The 27932-nt window shown below is 44.6% G+C and overlaps 2 protein-coding genes and 1 long non-coding RNA gene across 3 annotated transcripts in view; 2 read left to right on the top strand and 1 right to left on the bottom strand.

Moving 5' to 3' along the window:
* Positions 1–27932, top strand: part of cv-2 (crosveinless 2-secreting protein) — a 274346-nt gene that overhangs the window by 129519 nt on the left and 116895 nt on the right. The window lies entirely within an intron of this gene.
* LOC142775282 (uncharacterized) overlaps positions 1–27932 on the bottom strand; it is a 79944-nt gene that overhangs the window by 35026 nt on the left and 16986 nt on the right. The gene's annotated exons all lie outside the window — the stretch shown is intronic.
* LOC119176047 (uncharacterized) lies at positions 13304–20467 on the top strand. The gene is made up of 4 exons (XR_005110399.2): positions 13304–14110; positions 14177–14240; positions 15781–15874; positions 20356–20467. It is a non-coding gene; the product is annotated as an uncharacterized LOC119176047 (long non-coding RNA).

Below are 27932 nucleotides of genomic sequence, written 5' to 3'. Positions count from 1 at the left end.
GGAACAGTTCTTGAGACGCGGCCGCACGCTTCCATTTTACGCTCGTGTATATATATATATATATATATATATATATATATATATATATATATATATATATATATATATATATATATATATATATATATATATATATATATATATATATATATATATATATATATATATATATATATATATATATATATATATATATATATGCGCAAAAGCCACGAGGGGTTACCGTGACGCACTCCGCGTATCTACGTGGCGCTGCTTTGACGACCGCGAAAGGTGTTCAGGCATGAACGAGTGGAAAGTCGCACTTTTGGCATGTATAAGTCGTGCCGTAGCGCAATTAGTTCCCGCGTTGAACGTCACAACGGAGCCCGTTGACGCTGCCTTCTCTTCCAAGGCCACTCGCGAGGTCGTCCATTTCCCCCAGGTGTAACAAAACGAAAGCAGCCACGGGGCAAGCCAATAGAGGAACGCCTCAAATCGTTTCAGCTGTTACTCACACGACTGCGGCCGAACACGACACTATCACGTGTCGCACCTCTCGCGTGGCATGAGACACTTTCGCGGCCATCCATGTGCTCCCCTATCAGTGTTAATTACGCGTCGCCTCTAAATCTGCACTCTATATGCGCGAGAAGATTGGCTCGGTGCGCCAGCGCGTGCCCTTTTATCCGTTTGGCTCTGGCAACGATAGAAAAGTTGACGCCGCATATTTATCTTCATTTCGCTATCGCTCACTTATACGCGAAGTCGGGCGCGTGCTTCATTATGGCCGCTCACTGTTTGTCCGGCGAAGGCCGATCCAATAGCAGATTCTCATACCGCCCAGCAACCACTCGGGCTGCGCAGTTATTAGCGTACGCTTGATGACCGACGTTGCTAAGGTGTACTATACACCTATAGCCACTGCTCAGTTACTGAACAATACCAAACACTGATGACACGTGAAAAGAAAACGCTAAACTGATTACTTATACAATAAAAGCTTATAACTGGACCGTGTATAAGTGTGCGCGGTAAATTTGTTAGTCTATTGCCCGTATATTTGGAATATGTCGATTTAGAGTTCGTGGCCTGCATGCAGGTATCTGGCAGTTAATTTCCGGTCACTTTCCTTGAAGTAAGCCCCGCCGCGGTGGTATATATAACCACTATAGTGGTTATATGGCGCTCTACTGCCAGCCCGAAGGTCGCGGGATCGAATCCCGGCGGCTGCCTTTTCGATGGAGGTGAAAATGATGTAAGCCCGTGTGCTCAGATTTCAGTGCACGTTAAAGAACCTTAGACGGTCGAAATTTCCGGAGCCCTCCACTACGGCGTCTCTTGTAATCATATCGTGGTTTTAAGACGTTAAATATCAGAATTTATTATTATATTCGCTTTAAAAAGTGCTATTCGAGACATTTTAATGCAGGTACTTAAGGGGAAAATAAGGGGGTGGGGGACGTAGTGTGCTAGGATAGAAATTCGCGCATCTTGCACTTAGTCGTGCAAGGTCACGGCAGAGTTGGTGGGCACGTTTCGTCAGGTCGTTAAGCACCCGCAGTGTGTGCATAATGCTTGGGGGGTTATTAAGCTCGTGCCGGTTCGTGATGAGGGCAATATTCTATCCACAACTCAAGGCAAACCTCGACCACAAGCCCCGCCGCAGTGGTCTAGTGGCTAAGGTACTCGGCTGCTGACCCGCAGGGCGCGGGTTCAAATCCCGGCTGCGGCGGCTGCATTTCCGATGGAGGCGGAAATGTTGTAGGCCCGTGTGCTCAGATTTAGGTGCACGTTAAAGAACCCCAGGTGGTCTAAATTTCCGGAGCCCTCCACTACGGCGTCTCTCATAATCATATAGTGGTTTTGGGACGTTAAACCCCACATATCAATCAAACCTCGACCACAAGAGCTCCGCTGTAAGAAGATAAAACCAAGCTAGCGTTTGATCTACGAGACTGAAATAAGTACATATGTGGCGCGAAAAGGGCGAAATTACGCACATATATACTCTCTTTCAAACTGTGCACACCTGAAGCCGGTAACCGATGTAGGGATTTACTGAACGAAAAACGTAGGTAGATCGCGGAGATAACGCGTAATTATTATTATTATTATTATTATTATTATTATTATTATTATTATTATTATTATTATTATTGTTATTATTATTATTATTATTATTATTATTATTATTATTATTATTATTATTATTATTATTATTATTATTATTATTATTATTATTATTATTTTATTATTATTATTATTATTATTATTATTATTATTATTATTATTATTATTATTATTATTATTATTATTATTATTATTATTATTATTATTATTATTATTATTATTATTATTATTATTATTATTATTATAAAAAGAACTGTGGGTGGCGATAAGTAGGCGCTACTTGCGTGGATTCCCTTGAGTAAGACTGCATGCAAGAGTAAGATGGTTACTTACGTAGCTTAAGATGGGCGTTGTGAAGCAACTCAACAGCAGATGACATCAAGGAAAGAGGTCTGCAGAGGGGAGCCTCTCTTTCCTAGCTATATAGTAGCAAATAAGAAGCAATTACGAACCGTGTGGTACAGTAGAGCGTCTATGAAGACCTCGTATTTCTTCGATGTCCAGCACTGTTATTTGCCGTCGCTTACCATGACTCTTACCAAGACTATTCACTCAAGAGCACATTCATTGGCTTCTGAAAAGCTGAAGCAAGCTTCGATCGTAGGAGAGCATGGGGCTCCGACCGGCACCGTGTGTGAATGACCTTTGCTCCACACCGCGAGCGCCTCCATGCGATTTCCATATTGAGAGGTTTTGTTCGATCTTGCCGACAAGATAATTTACATTCAGATTCCTCTAAAAGACTTTACGTGAATTTTATGATCATGACAGCACTATAGGATATGTTTTCTTCGGTGAATCGGTTTGGTGGTGATCGCGCGTTCTTGCGAGACGCGCTAATTAATTAACGGGCTCTTGTCAAACTTCTCATGCCCGACATAAAGTTTGGCCATTCCTGATCTGAACTGATAATGCAAGCTTGCAGGTGCATCAGCCGGAGAAAGATAAAATGAATACGTGGAACACCATTACGCATGCATGATCGTTTGAGTGCACGTGTTACACAGGGTGTGTGCTCATCCCTGCAAGCCGTGAGTACAAAAAAAAAGGCAAGTACACAAATTAAAGGCGCCGCGAGGTTGTTCTTAATCAGCTGTTTACCACCATTCCGTTTACAAAACTTCTGTACACGCAGCCCTTTCTAATCTGAACTACCGCACCATGGTGGCCAGCGTCGACGAGAGGATTGACTCAACGAGGTGTTGTGTTTTGGGTTTTTAGTTTCGGTTTCGGATTGACATGTGAGGATGCCAGGGGGCGCCGCTTTGGCATCTAGGATTTCAAGGCGACTGTAAAATAAAGGCAGTGTGTGTTAGGTAACCGTGGAGTGCGGTTGTTGTGCTTTCTTTCGGCGCTTGCCCCGCCGCGGTGGTCTAGTGGCTAAGGTACTCGGCTGCTGACCGGCAGGTCGCGGGTTCAAATCCCGGCTGCGGCGGCTGCATTTCCGATGGAGGCGGAAATGTCGTAGGCCCGTGTGCTCAGATTTGGGTGCACGTTAAAGAACCCCAGGTGGTCGAAATTTCCGGAGCCCTCCACTACGGCGTCTCTCATAATCATATGGTGGTTTTGGGAGGTTAAACCCCACATATCAATCAATCAATCAATCGAACGACACCAACGTGGAGCACTCACCCGATTCGGGCATGCCTCACTCGCGGCACTCGGTTGTTGTCCGGTGCCGCGTCGCTTCTGACGTCGCAGGAACTGCGACCGGGTCACGCGTTGCCTCCGCCTAATTACGCAAAAGAAAACTTGCTTTCTCGCTGCCACGGGCTGATTGTGAGCGCAGCGACAAAGTTCCATTTCGCTCGCTCGCATTTCGACGTATCGCGCACAATCGGCCTCAACGTGTGCTGGTATACGCGCGGTGCTTCTGAGAAGTGTGGTGGCCACCTCTACGTGTCCAGCGACGGACCTGTCCCGTCACTCGTTCTCTGTTTTTTCCTTCTTGCTACACCGGCAGCATAACTCAGTGGAATTACGCGCGCGCGCGCGAGCTTTCGTTACCTCTTCTTTTTTTCTGCCCGTCGCCTGTAGTCGACGGCATCTCACGAGCGCCGCCACTGCACATGCGTGCGTGCCGAGCAATGACGCGCGCCTTCGCGTTTGATAAAAGACACGAATGAAAACGAAGAAGTGGAAAGACGGAGAGGAAAGCTTCTCTCTCGCGCCACAAGCCGCCTTCGCGCGCGTTCCCGTCGCTACGCGATCGCGACAAACGTTAAGGGCCAAACCTCATAAGCGCGAAAATGCACGCGACAGCGACAAGCGACGCGACGTAGATCGGCTTCGCGCGATCAGTCGCTAGCGCAGGCAAACCTCATTCACGCGACGGCTTCGGCGAGCGAATTTCACTGTTGCTGGCATGAGGCCGTCTACTCGCACCAAGGAAACCGCGTAGCGAGCGATATGCAATTTAAAAATAAGATATATTGTTGTGTAATGAAACGGAAAGTGTTTATTATTGCCTTGCAGCACTTTTTTATATGCACATGCGTAATAAACATTGCGTTATTTCTTGTTGCGCATACGTGACTCGGGCAGGGTCACGTGCACCTATGTAGTCTTCGTCTTTTCCGGTTTTTCGCTATTGGCTGCTTGAGCCCAGCACTTCCGGGCGATGAGCGACGGTTTCCAAATCGGGAGAACCGAGCGATCGCGCGAAAACGAGCACGCGACACGTCGCGCGAACGCCCTGTTTCGTCGCTCATAGCGTCGCTCGTCGCTGTCGCGTGCATTTTCGCGCTTATGGAGTTTGGCCCTAAACGGCGCGAGCGACGTGTCTCCCGGAATACGATTCCGACCCGACGAGTGACGTAATACGCTGGGAGCTAAGTGCGCCAGTTAGGACATTAGGGAGTTTTAGGATACCGTTTGCAAGCGCTGCGGGCATTGCGGGCGTAGCGGGCGCCATATGAGTTTTAGAATAGCGTTTGCCTTGCTGCGGGCCGCAACGCACGATCCCAGCGACACCGTAGCCTCGAAACCAGCGCTTGCGGGACACATGCGGGCCGCCATCACCGCCGTAGCCTCGAAACCAGCGCTTGCGAACCACGGGCGGGCCGCCATTACCGCACGCAATTTCGGATTTTTTGTGTGCGGTCCGCGAACGCGAACGCCGCCTCGCGTTACTACGCATGCGCATTGGCAGCCACCGCACCGCAAGGGCTCGCGGTGCGCTATTCTAAAACTCCCTTTTAACTGCCGCAAAAGTGAACCTTTGCGTCCGTGGAAACTCTGCAACGCAAGTGTAGGGTCAAGATATATCGAACCGTTACAATTCCAGCGGCCGAGAAAATTTCGCGCGCAATATACTCGAGATCCTGCGGATCGTCCGGCATTGAATCCGGGACCAAACTCACAAAGTTTTCGGTTAGCACGAGATTGGTTTTTGCCATTGGACAGCCGACTTCACGAATTTTTGGCATCATGGTTGGCTGAATTTTATTTCTCTCGAACAATACCACCGCGAGATGCGCTCCTAATGTGAATACGGGCACTGGTCATTGGGTACATTGAGTTTCCCTATGAGTAACACTCAGCGAATGCAGAAGAGCTGAGCACTGTTTTGTTTTTTTTACAGCATGCTAAGTTTGTGTTGATGGTGAAATCTACAGGCTACATTAAAAAACGTAAGAGAGAGATTAGCAGAAGATTAAAGAGAGGGGTGCACACATGCACACATATGACGACGGTTCTTTTTCTATGGGAAAGTTGTATGTGCAATCAGTAGATAGACGCGCATATCCCTAATGGGAAGAAACCAACTCGAGATATAAATAAAACTTAAAATGATATTTGCACTGATGAGACACACACAAATGTCTGCAGCCTGATAAAAGAAAAAGAGCTTCCAATGGTACCGGGAGCTGGCAGAGGTCATTGTTCTCGCTGGACCGCATAGTGTTTTGGGCCGAGAAGGGCGTAATCCCCAAGACTTCAAGCCGTTATGGTGTTAGTGTTCCTCGACGCGTATCGATGGCGCTGCAAGGAGGCAACGGTATAAAGCGGCGTATACGTTCCTGCTGCTGCCGCCGCCGCCGCCACTGCTGCTGCTGCTGCTGCCTCGTAATTACATTTGTACTGTCCGATGGCAAACGGCCCTCTTATTATTTCGGCTTGGAGCGGGGCGATCCTCCATTCGGTGGTGATCTGTCACGCGAAACCCGAGTCGGGGTGCGCCTTTCTCTCCGCCACCACTCGGATTCGAATGGTCGTAAAGCCGCTCTTTTTTTGGGCTTGCACCCACTGTAGCAGTTTGTTTAAAGTGGCATCTTCAGGGCGGCAGCTTTGTTTGCTTTCGTGGGGCGCTCTGCTGTTTTTCCGTCATCCGCAATCATTCCGCCAACTGAGTCTTCTATTTAAGTGGTTCGCCGGTCGCTTTGGGAGAGAGCCGGGCTCGCAGCGGGGAGCTTATAAGGGGAGGCCAGCTACAAGAGGGACACGGCCACCTCTTAATCTTGATCTTCGCGACGCGGCAGAAAAATCTTCTCGGGTGCCGCTCACTGTTTTCTTGCTCGAAGCCGTCAGCTTGGAAATTTATTTTTGCTGCCCTTCTAGAGGCAGGCAGGGGCGCAGTTGTTTATCTGTCATCGAGAACACCCGTTTTGTAAAACAGCGCTATCTGAGCAAATTACCGCAGGCGCTCTCTCGCCATCTCGGCAACTGAAAAGTCGAGATCCACGTTCGTTATACGACGAAGGAAAGGGGCGGCTTGCATTGGTGAGGCCGCAGACGTCCGCAACAGGCTTTACTGTTTTGCCGTTTAGTACAACGGAGAGGCTCGACTTGGAAATGCGACCGAATGATTTCGCGGTTCGACGTGAAGAGAAATCAGGCCCCTAATCAGAAAATAGCTCTTACGCTAGCATTGTTCGTAAAAGAAGATGCCGGCCAATCGGCACGTCTAACATATCATTAGTGAAGGCGCCCTACAAATGTTAAGTAGCAGATACAAAATAAAAGTTTGTCAGCCTGCTTGGTGGCTTTCCTGGTCGGCTGCACGTGGTGCACGGGGGCTTGTCAGTCTGTTGCGGGATGGAATGACTGTCACCTTTTTCCCTATTTGTTCCCCAATTTTATCCTTCCTATATCTTTTTACCGCGTGCTTACAGGAGGTTTTCAGAAGCCTAGAATGGGAACAGTTAAGGATAAGAGTCAATGGAGAATACCTGAGTAACCTGCGCTTCGCCGATGACATTGCATTGCTGAGTAACTCAGGGGACGAATTGCAACTCATGATTACAGAGTTAGACAAGGAGAGAAGAAAGGTGGGTCTTAAAATTAATCTGCAGAAAACGAAAGTAATGTACAACAACCTCGTCAAGGAGCAGCGCTTCGAGATAGGTAATAGTGCACTTGAAGTTGTAAAAGACTATGTCTACTTAGGGCAGGTAATAACCGCAGAGCCGAACCACGAGATTGAAGTAACTAGAAGAATAAGAATGGGGTGGAGCACATTCGGCAAGCACTCTCAAATTATGACAGGTAGATTGCCACTATCCCTCAAGAGGAAGGTATATAACAGCTGTATCTTGCTGGTACTTAGCTACGGAGCAGAAACCTGGAGACTTACAAAGAGGGTTCAGCTTAAATTCAGGACGACGCAGCGAGCAATGGAAAGAAAAATGGTAGGTGTAACCTTAAGAGACAAGAAGAGAGCAGAATGGATTAGGGAACAAACGGGGGTTTAGGATATCATAGCTTAAATCAAGAAGAAGAAATGGACATGGGCAGGGCATGTAGCGCGTAGACAGGATAACCGCTGGTCATTAAGGGTAACTGACTGGATTCCCAGAGAAGGGAAGCGGGTTAGGGGGAGACAGAAGGTTAGGTGGGCAGATGAGATTAAGAAGTTTGCGGGTATAAATTGGCAGCAGCAAGCACAGGACCGGGTTAACTGGCGGAACATGGGAGAGGCCTTTGTCCTGCAGTGAACGTAGTCAGGCTGATGATGATGATGATGATGACGACGATGATGATGATGATGATGATGATATCTTTTATTTCCCATACCCAATCCCTGTGCCGACCTGTTGAGGTGTCCTCGTAAGGAGAGACAGCTACGGGTTGGCACTTTTCCCTTCTTTTCTTCTGATATAACCACTTAGAGAGAAGGATTTGGGCCCTGGTCTTCACAGCATGCGCTGGAGTCGTATTCCTCGCGCCAACTTCTGAAGCGCTTTCCTTGAAGGGCCTGAGGGGGTCATGAAGAGACAGTTACGTCGTCTTTTTTCTTTTGTCGTTTTCCGATACATTGTGGTTAACCTTTGGGTACATGTTCATGCTGTCAACGTGAAGCGTGCTTAAGCAGAACCACTGTATACTGAGTGTGCCATTGTGCAACAACCTGCCCAGATTTTTATTTTTTGCGTCCATCAGAACAATTCACCCACGGGCGGCGATGCCGATGGGAACAAACGAGATTTTCGGTGACACGGGCGGTTCTTAATTTTTTTTCACAATGTGCCAAAATAATCCCGTCCTGTTAAAACTAAGTAGTCATCTTTTTATAGCCTTCATAGTCCTAAATTGTTAACTTACATTAACCGCTGGCATCTTGGCCAATCCCCCTTAGTGGGTGAGAGCCACGAAAAAAGATCAAGGAAGCAAACAAGCAAGCACAATAACGCTTTCGCGTGAAAAGAACCAGTAATACTTTAATTCTTCCCGAACTTCGCCAAAATGAGCAAGGTTGGAACAGTTCTAAAACACACGAGGCCTCGTGAAAGCGCTGCAACCTCTCAGAATTGTACAAAACCGCTTACAAAGCAAACTCCTATAGGGAACAACACACCCACGTAATCCAATGCCTCCAAGTAATTTAGGAAATTACTAATGCAGCAGAAAGTTATAACTCTAAGCCAAACAAAATCACATTCAGGACAAGTCCCGGCTGGATAAATGTTACTAAAAAAATAGAAGAGCTGGAACTTTATCGAGCAATGACTCTTGCCGGTACTTTTCCTTTCGCGAGTACGATGTGCCGACCACTGGCAAGCGTATGGTCGTGCGTACGCTTCAAATGCACCTCTCGGTGCTGTGGCGTCAAAGGGGCATACGTGACGAGGCGCGAGGGATCAAGCGAGGCTTGATATTTTGGCCAACGATATTTTCGTTTACGCCATGGTTCTTATCTTACAACCAATGTCTATTGTATCATTAAGAGCCAGGTGTGCTTTGTTGCATTAGAGGATATTTTTAATACACACATCACGAGAAATCCTTCTAAACAGGGCTCAGTCGCAGTCTTTTGACCTAAATTTGTAACATCATGAAGTGTCGGGTGCGGTCTGTTGCATGAGAGAACACTTCGGCTGCAGACTACATTCAGAAGCTTTTCATACAGGGTTCACTGTTGCAATATTATGACCGATATCTATGACTTCATGAAGAGTTGGGTGCGCTTTGTCGCTTTAGAGAATACTTTGACTACAGACAACGCCCAGAAGTCTTCCATACAAGATTCAGTCACAGTCTTATGACCAATATCTGTCACATCATGAAGTGCCAGGCACAGTTAGTTGTGTTACAGCGTATTTCGACAACGGCAAATGTACAAAGGCATTCTACGCAGTGATTGGTTCCTATCCTATGACCAATATCTGTTGTATCATTAGGAGCCAGGCGTGCCTTGTTGAATTAGTGGATATTTCTAACGCACACATCATTCGGAAGCCTTCTACACAAGGGCACAATTGCAGTCTTATGACCTAAATCTGTCACATCAGGAAGTTTCAGGCGCGATAATTAAGCCAATAAGAGCTGTAAGATATGAAGTCTAAATGTACTGAATTTACCAGCATATTCACAATAATATTAATGAATTTGGTAGTGTAGGTATAGGAACCTGGTGATTTATGAATCTGATTTGGGGGGCGGCCACCCTCTATGTCATCGAAGAAAGGGGGGGGGGGGGGCGCGCAATGTCAACTCCATAGATTTACATGATAGGGTGGAAGCGCTCAGTCAGCTCCTAAATGACACAACATGGAGGGGGGAACTGCGACGAACCTTTCCCCATCCCTCCTCTTTAGGAAACCCTTCTCGCGCCTCTAATAGACGAGCAGCGTCCCAGATCCCAGACGCAAATTTCCGTTCGTGGGAGCGGCGCACGCACAGATGTTGATTTCTGCTGCGTACCGTTGTAGTTACTTGCATGGGCCACTGCGATGTCAATTACTTTTCAAATAGTCAAAACTGTGGAGGGTGAGGCACAATCAACATTGCAACGCGCTATCACATCTCCAAAAACGTACGAACCAGCTTCAGTTGAGAACACATCGTTCTGTGCTAAACTTGGACAGTTCTCCTTATGAAAACGAATTTTGAGAGTATAATGTGCACCTAATGCACACCTAATGAATCACTAGATTGACATTAGACCTGCAAAGCTTAATATCTCTTGGCAGCAGGCGTGGAATGAAGACTGCACGCAATGATCAAAGTACGCAGATTTTCCAGTGCGTGTCCTAATGTCAAAAAACATCACAACGAAGAAATTTACGTTAATATTTTATAGCTAACAAAAACTGAATTTCTTTCGACTAAATGTAGTAACGGTGGGAATTCTAGATCCCAAAACCACTTTATGAGCGCCCAAGCAGAGTGCCTCGGAAATTTCGACGATCTGTGATTTTTTAACGTGCACCTAAGTCTAATAGATTACTTGCTGATCTGAACATTCCTGTACATTTTGTCTTTCGGAGATATGAAACACCACACATTTTGTATGCCCATACATTTTCCAATCATATTTCAGTAAATATAACTTTGACATGAGAATGTATTCGTACACATGCTTAAGTGTATGTCAGCTAGACCATAAGAGAAATAATAATAATAATAATAATAATAATAATAATAATAATAATAATAATAATAATAATAATAATAATAATAATAATAATAATAATAATAATAATAATAATAATAATAATAATGATGATGATGATGATGATGATGGTGATGATGATGATGATGATGATGATGATGATGATGATGATGATGATGATGATGATGATGATGATGGTGATGATGATGATGATGATGATGATGATGATGCAGGATCTCATATAGATTCACGTAAGACGACTCGAAGGAAGACACCGTTTTGCGAAGCCTTCGCAATCAGCCAGCCTTTGGACAAGCTATGATGCGTTTTGGAGCGATGTAAAGACTTGATCATGAGACGCTATGATGAGACGTCATCTCGTGGTCATTATTTTTTTTTTTAGGGGCGAAGCTTCTTATGGCATGGCTTGGGCGTCCCTTGTAGTACGTAACCACCAGTGGCACATACCCGAAATAGGTATAACATTTGACCTCCAAGGTGGTGCCGGTGAGAGATTTCTTCTGTGCGTTGTTTAACAATATAAAATAGTGCTCAATGTACATGCCAATGGCTGCTAATGGGGAATGAGAGACAGGAGCATTCGGCTTTTAGTCAACGCGCACGCTGCGATCCCCATTAGCAGCCATTGGCATGTACATTGAGCACTATCGGACAAGAAAGGGTTACTACATTATACTCGCTGGGTGTAACCTCCTTAGCTTTAGAAAGGTTTGGCGAGCGTTGAGCCGCAGGGCCATGAATGCAATGAACTAGTATATACAATGAATGAATTCGAGGTGGTTAAAGGGGGTAAGCAGATACGAAGCGCAAGCCGTAAGAAATTAAAAGCTGAATCCTCCTGTCTCTCATTTCACATTAGCAGCCACTGGCATGTACATTGAGCACTATCTGACAGGAAAAGGTTGCTACGTTATACTCGCTGGGCGTAACCTCCTTGGTTTTAGAAAGGTTTAGCGAGCATTGGGCCGCAGTGCCATGAATACAGTGAACCAGTATGTACCATGAATTCAAGGTGGTTGAAGGTGGAAAGTAGACCCGAAGCGCAAGCCGTAAGAAAGTGTGCGTGTGCCACCTCTCGTTTAGTCCTTGGAATGTCTGCTGGATGGCGGTGCTTCTATATTGGGAATATATGATGAAAAGATGCGAGATGGTGGTACTTGGAGTGTTGAATAGATGGACGAACGGACACATAGACAGATGCATGGATGGACGCATGAACGGACGCAGGGGCGGCTGCATGGACGAACGCAGGGACGGGCGCACGAACAGACGCATGGACGGTCACACAGACGGACGCATGGACGGACGAATGCTTCGCCCCACTCTCCATCATTCACTCCGTAGATATGCTGCCATTTTTTTGCATGCATCTCTCGTTCCCTACACCGCAGGATGCGAGACGCCACCAGCGGTCAAATTTTACATTTATAGAGGCATCTGAGGCTTGCGATTTCATTATGAATCAATTATTTATCTATTTCCTTACGTTACGTACCCAGAAACAATTTTAAGGCTTTTGTGGAGGCGCATCTAAAATTATTATTATTATTATTATTATTATTATTATTATTATTATTATTATTATTATTATTATTATTATTATTATTATTATTATTATTGAGATATTTGTGCCAGGGGCGCGATGTGGAGGCAAACTTTATTGGGGCATTCAGGGATGCCTCTTTTGACCAACTTGTGCACATAAATTTTGAATATGTATTTAAAACTAACAAGCATAGGGTCGATCGCTTAGAGTAAAGCGGTATCCCAAATAGTTACATAGACATGCCAATTTCCCATTCGCTTGGAGGGGGACGGTTACATTAGCGGACTTTTGGACACCGAAGGCAGCACAGGAGATAAACTCATCTTATCGTTGTAGAGAGCATTTGGAAGCGTATTTAAATATCACTTACACTTTTACAACAAAAATACGAACGGGAGCGGCAACTGCCAGATGTGCGCCCCTCTCCCCACCCCGGGTAGGTCGTGGCTAGCGAAGGCGTGATGGAGAGGGAGAGAGAAAGCTTAATGCTCAGCCATGCCTCTCTCCCCGCCACTGGTTGCTGTCCCGACGGTAGCTGTCGCGTAAAGACAGCCGTGTAGGTAAGAAAAAAAAAAATCGGCGAGGGGAAGGAAAAGAACACCTCGTTGTCTCGGAGAGGGTTAAGGGGGGAAGGCGGGGCAGGCAAATAGTCATTTTGCTCCATGTATGCCACGGCGACAAAAAAAAAAAAATCGCCGGAAAGGCATGGGGGGGGGGGGGGGGGTCACCGGCTTGGTTGTCAGCCCCTGGCTAGAGGGACCTACCCTGGCTACGCCACTGCGTAGAGAGGTAAAGGAGCGGACACCCGGTCAGATACCTTTCATTTTATTGTGCAGGAATGCATGACATTTATGCTTTTCTACACACATGCAAAGCCGCTGCCGCAAAACCATTGCCCTTGAGATCTGTACTTATTGGCTTTGCGTTACTGAGACTCAGAGATGACTATCGCTTTTGACTTGAGTTCTGAAATCTTTTTTTGTTATGCAAAACAAAACACACACACACCTGCACACAAATATGACTAAAATAATTATAAACAACCTATTTTGCAAGAAAAGTTAGAATTGCGTTTGACTTTTACTGTAAAATTATTTCTTTATTGAATCGTTAGTGCTGCCGCTTGCACGCTTATCTTGGTTAGGACTGTAAACTAGCAGTTGCAACAGGCCTCGTTGTACTGCAGGCTCACTACCAGCTCACGCGAGCACATAAGCTGCAAGTCTGCGGTTACATAATTGCCTTGTTGATAGATATTGCGTGAATTGTATGCTTATCCTCCTTTGGAATTCGTCTACTGAATAGTTTCCGCGTGTCGGAAAGTTCTGCTGCATTATTCAAGTAGCGGACGATGTTTCGCCGTACGTCGCCGCTCCAAACAGCCTCATCAGACGCGCGCCTTTATGTGCGCTCTCAAAAGTGATTTCTCCATTAATTTATCGATTACTCGCGTTCTTCGCGTGATTCAATGCCAAGAGTATTTCCGAAAACAATCCACGACCCCGTGTTGTGACAACCAGTGACTGGTGTTGTACAAGAGCGAAAGCGTGAGCCTTTTGACGGGCGACTGAAGAGTGCACTGCCAATGCCAAGCTTAGGTAAGTTGAAGAAAGTCGCTGAGCTACGTAACTGGGTGACTTCATTGCGTGACAACTGGTATGCAGGAAGCGATGGCCCGGGCGGCGCGCAGGCACAGCGAGGATGATGAACCAGAGACCTGATATGCAGGTACGTTTTGAAATGGCTTACTTTATATCGCCGTAAGAACCAGTCGCTGGACGCGTTCATTACATGTTTTTTTTTTTTAATTCGCGTTGCGCTACGCGATCTATCCTTCGGTCATGCAAGCCTCGTATGGTGCGGTTATTCCTTGTGTGTTTACTGCACGAGATTATCTTTTGATCCCTTGTCGCCGTATAGAAGTGTCAGCTTTTAAACATACGGGTGTCGCGAGAGTAGTTCACGTTCACCTAACTCGATAGTTTGTGCGTTATTACGCGCAAAGCAATCACACGGCTAGGCATGTAGACAGAAAAACGCACAGCCCTGTCAAGCACACACGAAGTATATGTTATTGTGGCTGCGCTCTGAATCCTTTTAACCAGAAATTCAAGTAATTCCTCAGATGTCAAGATTTCATCCTAGCTGCCTCATAAATATTTTAAGATAGCTAACATGAAGTATACGTACTTCAGTAAACTACACTGTGTTGAAACTAGGAGTACACTCCTACCACTGCATTTAAGATATGTTGATATCGAGTAGGGTTTGTAGAAGAACATATGATTTCAATTAAGTTAATTATGCTAATACATGACAGCCTTTGCTGCAATATTTGTGTGAACTTTTGTTATCTATATAAATCTTTTTCTCCTTGAGGCATACCAGGTTCTCAGTCTCAAATAACTTACACTGTGCTCATGTAGTATAATTGTTGCTTGATTGTGTGGTGCTTCAAGTTGTATTTTCATGCTTTATTTTTTTACATCAGTGTTGTACTGATATTACCTACTTGCTTGTATGACGAGGATGTATAAGCAATGTGTAACGTTCAGGGATTTTTTTTTTTTTTGAGGTAGTAAATTACAAGCACAAAGATCTTATTCATATGTTTCCAGATGTTGACAGAAAGTTTCAGAATATTATTTTTGTGAAGGGTTTATACAACTAAAAGAAATCCTACAAATAGCTTGTGTGAACAAGTCAAACTACATGAGAATTAGCTTCAGAATACGAATAGTTTGTTTTCCAAAATAGCTTACATTTATGATGTAATACATTATGTATGGCTCGCTCTCACACATGCCATGTGCACGTATGATGATGATGATGATGATGATATGTGGGGATTAACGTCCCAAAACCACCATATCATCATGAGAGACGCCGTAGTGGAGGGCTCCAGAAATTTTGACCACCTGAGGTTTTTTAACGTGCACCCAAATCTGAGCACACGGGCCTACAACATTTCCGCCTCCATCGGAAATGCAGCCGCTGCAGCCAAGGTTCGATCCCGCGACCCACGGGTCAGCAGCCGAGTACCTTTGCCACTAGACCACCGTGGCGGCGCTGCACATAGACCATGTACTCTTTGCAAATTAATAGTGCCTGTTTTGATTGTGCCATGTTCCCTTTGTTCAAGGATTGACCTTTTAATGTATCAGTGTACACTTGGCTGAGACATGTTTGCTACTCGCTTTCTGTGTGTGATATAACGTTTGTTGTGTGTGAAAGTAATTTATTGTGGTATTTGTTGTGTATGTATCAGCGGTGACAGCTGTTCATGACCCCAGCGCAGAGGATTGGTTGCAGTGCACGATTGGAGCGGTCTTTCTGCAAGCCCTGACAAGCCTTATTAAGTGGTAGGCATTTCTTTTTGTTACTACAGTATGACAGTTTGGACAAATAGCACCTATTCAGATATAGCATACAATGTCCTTTAGCTTAGGTGTGAGAAGCCTATGTCCTGCACTTCAATGCAGTTTTCTTTGCACATGGAACATGTCATATGGATTGTAATCCTTGAACATGGAATGTTGACGGAGCCAACGTTGTGACACTTGGAGGCATCTGATAATGGGAACAGCTGTTCCTTGTCACTGCTGTCTTGACCAAGGCTCGAGATCTTGTTGAAGGGTTGCACAAGGGGAAAAATTCAGCATTGGTTGTAAAACCTTAGGTAATATTTTGCTCAATATAACACGAGGATGAGAATGGTGCACTTACAATAAACAAAATGGGTTATTGTAACAGAAGCACAAAAATTTTTGGCGTGATGCTCACCCTGTATATTTTAGTGCTTCGGTTGCAATAATCCATTTTATATGAAGTTATGGCAAGTGTTGCATCCTCTCTCCTGGTCTTAGTGTTACATTCTGCTAAATGTCACATAAGTTGGAAGGTTTGCTGCAGCGACATTTCCTCTTATAGGATTTCTTGGTCTTTTCAATTTTCTTCCATCAACATCCATTTTGTTTGGACTGCCAGGAAACTGTGTGCAGTGAAATCTCACTTACAATCATGTTTTGCTTATTGTTCTGACAATTTCTTTTACCTAAATTTTCTTGTTTTAATGGAAACAAAAGATTTCTTTAACAAAGATTTTTTTTACATGTAGAAGTGTCATTCATTTTTTTTTTGCACTTTTTAAAGGGGCAGTAAAAAATATTGAAGTCCAAAAATTTAAAGAAGTTAAACAAGCGCACTTTTGTTATGTGCACATGCTGCCGCAAGAATTTGGCGAATTCGTGCTTAAGGAAGTTACAGGGGTCGTTGTTTCACCTCCTTTTCAAATTTTTATGTGTATGAGCAGATTTGTGGTGCAATCGTGTTTTAAGTAACATCGTGCAACATGCAAGTGCCTATTCCTTTCTAACAAAGCCTTTTCAGATAATATATATTTCCTGAGAGTTTGATCATCTGAATCAAGGACAGCTTTTCTTGGAAGGCAGCACATACTCATGTTTAATCACTATTGTTTGGAACGTATTCTTACTACAATGTATAAAAATACCATGAATATGTGTATGTCATACAGTTTTCAAGACATGGAGGCCTACCACACAGAGAAGTATAATTTATGTGATAGTGCCTTGAATAGTCTTGTTGGACCACAAGGTTAAATCGTTGAAGGAATTCATACTCTTATGGATGTACATATATGTTAACCATACTGGGCATGTTGGTACATACTCGGGAGGAAACAGGAGTGCAAGCAAATACATGGTCAGCTGGATCCATTATTCTTTCTGTGTTGGCATCTTACCTCATAATGCTGTTCACTTCTAAGTGTACATTTTATTTCTTCGTTTAGCTCGCGCATACTCTAAATTGTATTATCTCTGTGACATGTGGGTTCAGGCGGTATTTTTGGCATCTGCACGATCTAAAATAGTCATGAGATCAACACTGTGATGTGCTCTTTCCCTAAATGCTTCATTAACACGAGTTTTCGGTCCGGTTGGTAATTTATCGCCTTGAAACTCTTCTAAGGTACGGCAAAATATGAACAGAGAAAAGGGAGACTACACAAACTAGCGCTAGTTCGTGTTGTTCATGTTTGATCATGTTTTTCCTGTTGTTGAAATTTTTCTTTAGAAAGGATTGCTATCCTTATCCTATCAAGATGTTCAGCAAGTACCAACACACCCCAGTGTAGACTCTTGTCCTTGTTAAAGGAGCACTGACATCAAATTTGAGTATCGAGATGTGCCCTTCCTGCAATTTCTCGGAATGCGTAGGGCATCTTGGACAAATTTGAATCGAATCCGTTCAGTGGAAGTTATTTTATTTCGACAACAAACAGCGTACGTGAGTTTAATGAAAACGGAGTGCCCTGCGACATCGACACTAGTGCTACGAGTTCGGTGTGATACATTCCACACATACCATCCTGAATGTCGATGTGCTAGTAGCGATGATGTCTACGATCCGAGTGTTCTTATCGTGGCGCCAACTGGCCCCGAAGCCTAGAAACGCACTGGCTCGTCACGTCTGATCTTCGTCGCACCGCTTTGCATGACTTGGTGAAATTACCAAAATGCAAACCACTTTTAAAAAAACCGCGTAAGGAAAAAGCATGATTCAAGGCGTGCTTCTCGGTCAACATGTCGGGGAACCGTTGCGACTTGCAGTTGTCTCGTTCGAAGCACGGAAAAAGCACAATGTGGGTCTATTTTCATATCGCGTATATGTTACACGCCAACACGACCACAAGCTATCTAAGTGGTACACAGTATAGACAGATGCCATCGCTAGCAAGTAACACGTAGGTATTGTTGAATTTCAGTTCGTCTGCATAGTTCGTCCGCGTAATACCAGGTTACTGCTGCTGCAACCGAGAGAGGCTGGATAGGTGGAGCCATCTGGAGGGGCACAGAAGAACCTGGCAAGCAGGGAACCTATTTTATTTCTTCACTGATGCTCATTCCCGATAGCAATATTTCATTGACCCCTTTGCGTATACCTGAATGCTGTGTACCCCAAAACACATCAATATAGCTAACTGAGATACACGAGTGAACATGACAACCTTGGCCACCTCCTCAGTGCTGCTTGGAAAGCATCCATTTTGGAATCGCTGTTCTGTAAAAGGTCGATCAAAGCCTCACTGTGGTAGTCTAGTGGCTAAGGTACTCGGCTGCTGACCCGCAGGTCGCGAGTTCGAATCTCAGCTGCGGCGGCTGCATTTCAAATGGAGGCAGAGATGTTGTAGGCCCATGTGCTCATATTTCAGTGCACATTAAACAACCCGAGGTGGTCAAAATTTCTGGAGCCCTCCACTACGGCATCTCTCATAATCATAAGGTCGTTTTGGGACGTTAAACCCCACATATCAATCAAAATGTCGATCAAAGCAAAACTAATTTGCGACATCTCGAATCACGAGGATTCCATCTTCCACTCGAATCACGAGTATTCCATGTTCCAGACTATGGTATTCAAACCCAGTCGACACATTGTACGGCGACGACTGCAATACAGGTGACAAGGCATGACTAAATGTGTCCGCCTAGCAGACTAGATGTTTATGGAGCAGCTGAGCCTGACGTCAACCTTTTTTATGAAGAAGTCGACAGCTGTGGCGCGATCTGGAGGTGACCGCGAGGTCGCACTACTGGTAGTGCCCCTAGGGCTAAAAATAGTGGGATTGCCGGCCGTTTTGAATTTCGCTAGAAACTGGTGGCCAATAAATCAATAAAAGTGATAGTTATTCATCCCTCAGTTGCATTTTAGGTCTCGAATCGCAGCTACGGGATCTATAGCTACTTGTTGATGCAAAAATTTTGGCATGAGCTGATTCGATGTCGGTGCTCCTTTAATGACCAGCGATAAATTATATAATTTGCAATACTGGCTAGTGAACATTGGCAGCTGTGCACTCTAAAGCATAGAGCTAGGTAAAAATATTTCCATTTTTATAAAACTTTCGTCACCTTTCCAAGGTACCTAAATAATGTATTTTTAGCTAACGAATAATATTCAAAAGTAATAAAGGGTACAAAAATGTTTTGCTTGCTTCCTCCAATTATGTGCTTCTAAAAAGATATGTGCAAAAATGACCTGTAAAGTGTTAAAACATGCAGATCTGTGTATTATATTCTAGGTTACAGTAAGCACCATTTTACACTTGTTTTCACTGGAGTTGTGTAGCTGTATCACCTTGACGTAACTCCACATTTCATGTGCCTGTTTGTTGCTCAATTTCACCTTGCACTTAGGTGTGTGCATAGGAGTGGGGGCAGCCCCCCTCTTCCTCAACTTGTTACCTAAGATGGAAGCCACAAAATTGGAAACTTACTCAACTGACTAAGGGGGGAATTGCTGTGGTGAACCTCCCCGCCACCCGAGTGTAGGGAAACCCCAGCGCACGCCTATGATTTGGCACCTAGCAAACATGAGCTCTCAATAGTTCTCTGTTAAAGAGGGATTTTAGTGTGGAAGTTTTGTGTAAAATAAAGTTGTGGAATAGACTCACTGATGCATGCTGTGGTCATACACGGAGTGCAGTTGGAATCGTGAAAGGAGGTTATTCTGCAATATTCCATTAGAGATGCTCACTAAGCTAATTTCTCTATTCGTGACAGCTAGCTTCTCTCTGATTGCGAATAAATCTGGAGCTCTCTTAACTGAGGTGTAGTGGTTAGTTGTTTTTTTTTTTTCAAAGCAGCATGAGGTTAAGGCTATTTGGTTCGACATTGAATGCAGATAAAATATTCAATATAACTGACAGAAATATATCACTATTTAGAAAAGGTATAAGTCATCAATTGTAATGCCTTTTCATGTGCTGTTCTAAAATGTATATTCAGTGTCTACAAAGTTTTCATGTTCTCTCTTGCAGGTTGTAAATACAGCAGCGGAGCCACCGCAACAGTACTGCAAGAGACCCTATTATCAGTGCAAAGTCGGAAATTAAATAGAAATCCAGTTACTTCTGGAAATGTCTCACTTGATGTTACTTTGTTTGTTTGTCATTATAAAACAGCACTTTTGCAGGAACAGAAATTTTAAACATGGTTGAACTAGCTCCATTTATTGTCCTATAGAAACTAAATTGCTTGAAAATGTAATGGGTGTTTCCAAATGCAGGCATTATATACTTCCAGCATTATTCATCGGCCAGAAAAGATTCTAACATGTAAAAAACCTTGATCTGTTCATTAGTGGAAATTGTCTTTGCTTTGTAATCTTTGCTTTGCTTGCTTTGTAATCCTGTGATGTGTGCACACATTCGTATTACAATGAAACGATTTATTGCCCTGCATGCAGTAGACGTGCTGTTGCTAGTAGGGCCTAAGTCTACAATACGACGTTTGATGTTAATCTAAAGCATATGCTTGATTGCACTTCACTAGACAACAGCCATCAGAAACTCGCACGTTAGGACTCTATAGACTAAGGCTAAGCAATGATGATCGGAAACTCTCATATCCGGCCTCTGTAGACTTACGTTAGACAATGGTCATAAGAAACTCTCATGTCGGGCCTCTATAGACTTATGCTAGACAATGGTCATCAGAAACTAACTTCATGACTCTATAGACTATTTGTGGCCAATTACTACTAGACTCGCATTAGAAAGTGCATTAGACATACATTAGACAGTTTAACGAATGAGATGTCGAACGATATTAGCCTGTTCATAAAAGTACATTGAATTTTCTCACAAGGTGCCTTTTTCCTACATCGGCACGACTAGGCGCTTTTCACGTGAAGGTGGGTACATACAAGTGCTAGTAGTTGGCCCTTAAACTGTCTCTCGCATCCGCGTCTGCAAGCAACAATACGTAGATGAACATAGTTGGCAATGTGCCCGACAGCTGATGTCCGGTGCGAGTCTCACGGAATCGAGCGAAGGTCAACATATCGCCAATATGCATCGCCCTGGAAAATTGAACATGGCTATAGCAGAGAAGACAGCACTCGAGCTTCATTTCTTCTCAAAACATCAATTGTACGCGGTCTTTCCTGACCATCGCCTATTTCAGAAAGTCTGATAGTGTTTCACAAGCAAGCGGCAATTACAAACAGTCGAGAAGGCCAGCAGTTTCCGGCAAATAAGACAGAACAACTTAGTTGCTATCATTGCTCGGAAGTTCTTCTGAACTCTCAAGCACTCTGGGCATGCTCTTTCTCCGCTGGTAGGCCACCGATGCTCGATGTCATAAAATCAGTCTGCCGCACGTGCTCAACAGCGTTGCTTGAAAACTGTGTCGAGCTTCCATGCATCTGATACTGCTTGGGGTGACTGGTGCCATCTGTGCTGCCCATCGACTTGTCAATAAAAGACACCATTTGGTTTTCAGTGGTGCTTGAAAACTGTTCTCCAGGTCTCCTATATTGCTCGGTCTGACACTGTACACGAACGCCTGTCCAAGTGAATGCTGCTGCAAATCGCCGTTCGTGTTGATCATCAGTCTTGCTTGAATACTGAGCCCTTAGTTGATCCTTCAACTGCGCAGGCTGGCCAATTGCATTGGTGTTGCCCAGTGTTTTGGTCGGAAGCACTTGCTCATCAGAGCTGCTAAAATGGCGGGTTGAACTTGACGGATCAAAAGGTTCCTTGCTCTTCTCAGTTCTGTCACTGCTGACCAATCTCTTGAAGTGGTCTGTGCCTGAGGGCTTCCCTTTTTGGTTTCAGTGTTTCCTGAAGGCTGCATAAACCCTGTATGTCTCCTAAACTGCCTTTCCACGCTGTCTGCCCAGGCGCTGCCTCGTGCATTCAAGTCAGTGGACAAGAAGTGGCTGTCATCACCGCTTGAAAACCATGCTGGATCCACATGACCGCAGCAGTGGTTGAGCTGGCCACGTTCGCTGGATGTGTTCAAAGTCTTGAAGGCACTCGAAAGCACATGCTCGTTGTCTACACATCCTGAATACTGAACTGAGCTTAAGAGCCCATTAAGGCACTCTTCTTGGTCAGGTTTTCTGCTGGCAGTTTCTAATGTGTTAAAGCCATATCCGCTGTAGCCATTTGAAAACTGCACTGCGCCTCGAAGCTCGTCAAAACACTTGTTTTGGTTAGGTCCATCACCACTGCACCGTGTTTTGAGGTTCGTTGAAAGCATTTGATGTCTGCCAGTGCTACTACATTATGTGCGGCTTTCAAGTCCCCTAAATGGATTACTCTCATGTCTATTAGAGATACCAGATGGCTCGGGAGTATGTTGTGTGGAGAGAGCATCCAATAAATTGCCAGACCGCAAAAAGTCAGTCAAAGGCCGAGCTACCACTTCTCCCGTGAGTGTCGCAGTTGAGTTGGGTGGCATGAAGGTCAGCGCTTGGTTCGTGCGCCAAAGGGTGTCTGCGTTGGGATAAAGGCTCTGCGCTGCTGACCAAATCATGCTCATGACACCCTCGCTCATTCCACTCATATAAGCTACTTCCGTGCCGACAGTGACTCACCTAACCCCATTTCTCTCCAGCGACCGATGGTGTTTTCAGATGTCCGCTGTTAATAACAGGGTTCCTGGCAGATGGAGCCCAAGTCTTGGTTTCTGGTTGGCCAGTTCTCAGTTGAGGAAGTGTCTCACTTTTATGCGGCTGGCTGATTGCGCATGCCTGTTTCTCCCCCGGAACGTCGTTGTTTTCGGCGGACCTGATGAGCTCTTCGTACTTGCGATTGTACTAATCCTTGACGGCTTGGTCCACTTTCCAGCCCATAGAGCGGAGCTCAATAATCTCAACAAGTCTCAGCCGATCAAGAACGCTGTGTTGGTCGTCTCAAGAGACGTTGCGAAACACGGCAAAACACACATTTAAACGAGGAATACGCCCACCTTGGGTAGTTTTATCCGTCATGTTTGCCTTGGGGACGTGCTTTCTCAGCTATCGAAATGCGGCGGACAGCGGCCTAGGTAATGAAGAAAGCCGTACTCGTAGTCTCTTCCAACGTGGCAAGCGCGAAGGTCAAGGTGATAGTGATGATGATGAGGGGCAAGACATTCAGGTTTTCTTCTTCTTTTCTCATATAAGCAAAGAAATTTCTAAATTCTATATCAAGTCGCCCGTCACCTGACCAATTCCTCGGCGTAAGTAAAGTTACTTCGTCATCCACTGAGAAGACAAAGATAATAGACCAAGATTTCTTTAAACATATGTAATTTCATGCAAACACGTACATCTTTTGATGTCCTTTTAATTTCAGTTTTGTTTTGTTCATTTTACCCGGAAGGAAGCGTTGCATATGGTTGACTTTTTGATTAAGGCCTTTAATGAAGACCCGGCTGAGGAACTTTTCAAATTGCACCTTCGCATCGAGCAGCATTGCATAAACAGCGTAACAAGGGATGCGCAAGCTGGAGAAGAGGCCCTAAATATTCGAAGTCTGCAGGAGGCGATTTCGTTCGTGTCGGCAAGTCGTCCATTCGTTTCAAAGGAGGTTGTGTCTTTCCAACACCAACAAAAGTTGTAAAGAAACAAGGGCCTTCTTCCTTCCGGCAACAAGTTGTTAGGATCTGGAACGCCTCAAAACTTGCCCAAGTCCCTCTGAAGAGCCAGTGTCAATTCGTGAACGCTTCGGTGAGCGGTTGCCACTTCTGCGCGAGTGTGCTGTGCCGTGCTATCCTGCAACCTTCGAATAACGCGTTCGATGCTCTACCACTGAGCTACCACGGCGGCTATTCCCCTTGTCACTTTATTGGATATATATATATATATATATATATATATATATATATATATATATATATATATATATATATATATATATATATATATATATATATATATATATATATATATATATATATATATATATGTACATACACGTCACGAAACGAACTTGTGAGGTCGTTTCGTGCGTCATCAGTGCGTGAGAAACGCGGGGAACGTTTCGATATGCTTGCCATTCTGCGCGTGACCTTCCAATTCGTTGCTATCGCGTTCATTGCTACGCCTTTGCGGCAACGCTGTGACTTTCCATCTCTTTTGTGTGACATCTGTCATGTTTTACTCCCCTCAGCCCTCTATCTCGCTCAAGGTAGCCAGCCGGTCTGAGAACCAGCCAACCTCCTTGTCCTCCATTTCCTCTTTCTCTCGAAAAAAAAAAGATATTTGGCAACTTCCAATAGTTAGTTTTCGAATCGAATAACCGTAGAATAACTAAAATTATTTGTTTATGATTTCAATATTCTCACACTCGTACGCGCATTTCTATGGTAAGGTTATGCTCATTCCATCTACGCAGATGCCATGCAGGAGGGATATATCAGTTCACAACTGGCTCTACGTATAGGGTCGGCGTGCAGTCACTTGAAATCCTTATTATTCACCACACTCTAGTGGCGTTCTGTGGATGGATAGATAAATAAATAAAGGTCCATCAAGGAAAAGTTACTCAATGGTTTGCACTAGCGCATTTGTGTGATCTGCACTATGTTTTTTTTTTTGTCGTACTGAAATTGCACCTCTAAGTTGGTGGTAATGATTGTGGTGGTGGTGGTGGTGATGATGATGGGGAGGATGATAATATTAAGAAGAACAACAAAACGATTTGTGAATTCGCGTCTGCAAGTTTTATTCTATTTTCCATTCCTATTGTGGCATTACATATATGAACATCAGCAACCATCACAATAACGCCAATGTGGTGTTCAATTCTTTTGCGCGGCCTATAGGCCCGAAATCATTCTCTTCGCATTTTCTTTTTCTTTTCTCTACAGCTGTTATCTCGCGTTGTGCAGTATTTTCCTGCGCACTTTTCTTTCCCCTTACACCACAGAAGCGGTGCGTTTGACGCACATTTGTCGGGAAACACTTCTTCCTTCTTGCACCGACTTCCTGCATCGCCAGTTAAGCTTCCGTATTGACGATATAATGGAGCTCACCTTGTTCTGGAAGCATGCGTGTCTGTTCGATGCCTGAGGTGTGGAGCAATTATGCAACTGTCTGAATAGTCTTTGGAACGTTCGCTCGAAAGTTATCAGTGATATGATAACGTTGAAGATAAAATTTCGAAGGCTTCTTTCCATCCAAGCCATATTATTCAAGACCTTGTGGGACTTTAAAGGGGTACTAATGAAAAATTCAGGCCTTGCTTTTTTCTGCTGCAGTGTGTTGCTGGGAACCTGTTAGTCATATATATGCCGTATTTATAGGCACTAAAAAACCGTGTTTCAGGCGCAAAAAACAGGCCGGAAAAACGCTGTTTTATTCCCCTAAAATCGTAAATATAAAATCGTAAATATAACTAAACGGAAATTTTCGAAGAAATACTTGTGTGATCAGTGTCTATGACAGAAAAGCAAACAGAAATGTTTCAGTTTATGATAGTACAGAGGCGCCAATGGGTGTCATGCATTTTTTTTTCCTGCAGTGTCTGCAGAATACGGTCTCTCATTTTCTAGTCCAGCATGGTGAGTTAACTGTCCACCGTCGAATAAACGTGCTCTTGAGTCTCTTTCTTTTTGACGTAGCTGAGAAGGGTAACACGGGAGCCAATAGCGAGAGCTCTAATAGGCCAGAAAAGCCTTTTTGCCGTGTTATAACTTAGTCTATCAGCTACAACATATGACAGCACATACAATGTAAACAAAGAACACGCACAGAAAGTGACGACGGAAGCGCTAACCGCACAGGGTCAATTTCTCTTGCGTCCGCGAACGCCTTAAAGGGCATTTCAGCCGGTTCGATAATTGCGAGCAGGCTAGAAGAATTCTCAAGATCTCATCTGCCAAGATTGTCGATGCTACGAGCCCCGAAAAGAGGTGAAACGTCAGACTAAACACCGCTTGACCTTCCGCTCACTGGCACGCACCCCATGCAATGTAGTGGATGACCTGCGTACGTCAACGTAGTACGTGAAGCTGTGAGAAATATTCAAGGCGACGAGTGAAATTTGTGCAATCTGTTGGCTGATTAGAAGTACGAAAGTTGACAAAAGTATTAAAACGTAAAAATGAAATCTATGCGCGTTATTTTTTTTTAACTTAATAAAGAGCGAGATTCGGGACTAATACCCCTGTCACACGGCCACCACTAAACTCCGTTGAACACCGTCAACGTAAATCTCCCCTAGGTGGTTCGACGGAGAAGGAGTTGTGGCAGTGTCACACGGCAATGAAAAGGTTGTAACAGTTGGCGCGAGGGGGCTCAGCTGGCACTGTTTGATTTTCGGAAAAGTATTCTAATTTCATCTCTATTGATTTTTTTTGTGAATCCTCGTTCTAGGGATTTTACAAAAAACCACTATTAAGGAGGTAAGAGGCTAACAAACCATAAAAATATTCTCAAAGAAAAACGAATTCGCTAAATGTAGCGATGCTGCTAGTGACGCTGGCCACATTGTGCTTTTAGTTGTTTTGTTGCCTGTGTTCATGTTTGTGTACGAAAGTTCTTGTGCTTCCTTGCCTCGTGAGCGCACATCTTGTGTTCTTCAGCCAAGAGTGACACAGGGACGACCACACGCATGGACGAAATATTTTTCAATGGCGCCGGCCAGCCCGACTCGTGAGGCACCACGTGCGAGGCACGGAGTGTAGAGCATCAGTGTTGAGAGTAAGTGAACTCTTGCGGGCGTAAATATATGTAAACAAACACGCGTTGTGAATGAGTACTGCAACTAAACAACGTTTAAGATTGCCAAAATGTACTATTTTTTCACTGAGGCCACTTAGTGCTCGAAATTTTTCTCTGACCTCTAGACTGCTGGGGACGAGAGTACCTCGTTTTGCTGCGAAGGGAGATCGTTGAACGTCCTTTGCGAAACGCTCCGTTTACCTTCGTTTGGGTAAGGGTGGCCGTGTGACACGGACCGCATCTTCGCTGTCGTAAGGACGAGGGAGTTAAACGGTCTTCGCGGGTGCCCGTGTGACAGGGGTATAAGCTCCTTCCATTTCGTTCGCATTGGTGTTCTCGCCGTTCTCGCATTGTGCTGGGGTGCCAGCATTCACAACGTTTGTCGCGTTTTGGTGCATCGTCCCTCAGAGCAGGTCCAGTGGTGTGACATGTATTTAGCGTGCGTGATCCACGCCAGCCTCTCTAAACATGCTCGCACAGAGGGGTTCATCCCACAAGAAATAGGCAGTACAATACTGAAAATGTCGGAACGACACAAAACCGCATGCGTGCACGACCCTGCATGGGCATGTCAAGCGAGTGTGACCTTGCGTGTGCATGACATGTATATACGTCTGCTTTGTGTGATCTCCCGGCTCTGAGTTGCTTCGATACCGAAGAAGACAGGGGGAATTTTGCTTGCGAAGTCTACACCAGGCGAGTGTGGTAAAGGTTTGAAGCTCACCTCCTCGTATCATGCTTTCGCGGCTTGTACTTAATGAATTAACATTTTTATTACTATATACCTGTTCATTGGGCACTCAACAACTTTCACTGTCTAAGTAAAGTTTCTCATGTGACCTGTGAAACGCCGTTTAAGAAACACGTGATAAACGAAACAGAAACCTCGAGGATATCCCT

This window comes from Rhipicephalus microplus, chromosome X (genome assembly GCF_043290135.1).
Source record: "Rhipicephalus microplus isolate Deutch F79 chromosome X, USDA_Rmic, whole genome shotgun sequence".
NCBI classification, from domain to species: domain Eukaryota; kingdom Metazoa; phylum Arthropoda; class Arachnida; order Ixodida; family Ixodidae; genus Rhipicephalus; species Rhipicephalus microplus.
The sequence above is the reverse complement of the archived record's forward strand: the minus strand, read 5'-3'. Positions and strand labels throughout refer to the sequence as shown.